This window comes from Octodon degus, unplaced genomic scaffold (genome assembly GCF_000260255.1).
Source record: "Octodon degus isolate 3935 unplaced genomic scaffold, OctDeg1.0 scaffold00069, whole genome shotgun sequence".
In the NCBI taxonomy this organism is placed as follows: domain Eukaryota; kingdom Metazoa; phylum Chordata; class Mammalia; order Rodentia; family Octodontidae; genus Octodon; species Octodon degus.
Window position 1 is genome coordinate 1,935,373 of NW_004524645.1, and position 2,221 is coordinate 1,937,593.

At 42.1% G+C, this 2,221-nt stretch overlaps 1 pseudogene; it reads left to right on the forward strand.

Annotated features, from left to right (window-relative positions):
• The first annotated feature begins 1,333 nt into the window (after positions 1-1,333).
• LOC101569085 lies at positions 1,334-1,945 on the forward strand (annotated as a pseudogene).
• Positions 1,946-2,221: the final 276 nt, after the last annotated feature.

The window sequence follows — 2,221 nt, forward strand, 5'->3', positions numbered from 1 at the left end:
TCCACCTCAGTGATCTTAATGGGAAGGAGCCTGGCAAACAGGAGCCACCTTGTGCAGCAGCCCATTCCACCCCAACCTAAAGGGAAGGAGCAGTGGCACCAGGAGGAACCACGTGCAGCCAACCCATTCCTCTTCAGCAGGAGCCACGTGACCTGAAATCACCTGGAGCAGCCAACCCATTCTGTACTGCTGGGCCCAGCAGAGCCCAGACCAAGGCACAGAACTACAGGAGCATTTTCTGAACACAGAGGCTGCAGCAGGTAACTGGGTGAGCTAGCTTGCCTAGAAGACTCTAGGTGTATAAAGGGAGGCGTTCAGACAGAACTCAGGGGAACTAATTTAAATACAAATTCCCAAATTAAGACCTGCTTGGTTATACAGCTATAATGTTTACACCCATGGTCTAAACTTCAAGCCAATTAATTACAAAAGTTTGTCAATTTCTAGATTTCTCTGTTATTAGTAATGCTAATTGTTCTACTGTAAACAGGAAATGATATCTGTCTTAACCACATGTTTTCTCTTGGGTACTGATATTGAGAGGTAATTAGGTAACTTCACAAAAGCCCTACATTGAAGATCAGAGTACAGTGCCAAATGGAAACCAATATCTCACTGTAAATCAGTGGAGAAAGCAGAATCTAGAGACACACACAAAACAAGACTCTCTGAGACAGGAGAGATACCAAAAACACAGACTCTGTTCACAAAGGGTCTGACTCCGGTGATACAGCTACCTACTACCAAACTTTCACAAAATGGTATCATAGAAATCAAAATAAAGAGTTCTTTCTGAGGGGCCTGGGAGATGGCTCAGTAAAATAAGCACTTCCCTGGCAAGCGCAGACAGTCTCAAATTCAAACCAAGAATGATCAAACGAAATAAAGAAAGTTACTACATACTGGTGAGGGGAAAAATTCAAGAGAAAGAGGTAACACTCACAAATATGTATTCACCAGACACAAGGCATCCAACTATATAAGACAAATCATTCTCTTTTTTTGACAAATCTTAATGGACATGAAAATTCTCATATTCAATACCACAATCTTAACAGGAGACCTTAACACCCCTTTATCCCCCCAAAAATAGGTCAAGCAGACAAAACGCTAGCAAAGAAGTAGCAGAACTGAACCAGAACTTGGAACAAATGGACTTAGTGAACATATAGAGTATTCCAGGGCTTTAGTGGCTGAGCGCACATGCACAGGGGGCCTAATGGTGGTGGCGCACTGTGTCTTTATTTTTGAACATTAGGTGGGGAAGCACTTTGCAAGTGGAGGCTGTCTCTGTGTGCAGTGGGCTCACATGCCTCGCTTTGTGGGCCAAGCCATGATGCAGCAGGTCTCCCAGGAGCAAGGCATCACTTTGCTCAGGATCATCAAAATCATGGCCAAGTTCTTCACATTCCGTATCAACAGCATTTCATATCAGTGTGGTATATGTCCATTGGAAACTTTTAATGAAGTGAAGAAATACAGACTCAGCTAGCTTGAAACCACTGATCCTGAGCTCATAAAATACCTAAATAATGTGGAACAACTAAAAGATTGGCTGTACAAGTGTTCAGTTCAGAAACTTGTGGTAGTCATCTCAAACATTGAAAGCAGTGAACTCATTAAAAGATGGCAGTTTGATATTGAGTGTAACAAGACTGCAAAAGATGATAATGCCCCCAGAGAAAAGTCTCAGAAAATAATCCAAGATGAAATTCGTTCTGTGCTTAGGTAGATCATGGTTATAGTGACTTTTCTTCCATTACTAGATGTTGCTTGTTCATTTGACCTCCTGATTTATACAGACAAAGATTTGGTTGTACCTGAAAAATGAGAATGGGGACCACAGTTCATTACCAATTCTGAGGAAGTCCAGCTCTGTTCATTTACTACCACAACCCACAAAGTGAACAGCATGGTGGCCTACAAAATTCCCATCAATGACTGAGAATGGGACTAGGAAAGGAACGTAGTGGGAAACATTCTCAGAGGTGGCTGTCCTGAATCCAAGTCATCTGCAGTTGGTGATTTATTTTTTTGGTTATGTTTTAGATGGCAAAACCTGACATACTTTAGTGAACTGTGCATAATTGTCCCATGTTTGGAGTGCCTGCTTGACTTACAGGCTAACATAATGAGTATACTGCAAATTGTTCACAAGGACCCAGCGGGGTTCATGAACATGGCAATGGCAATTCCTTTGAAGGTGGTGATTATAGATGGA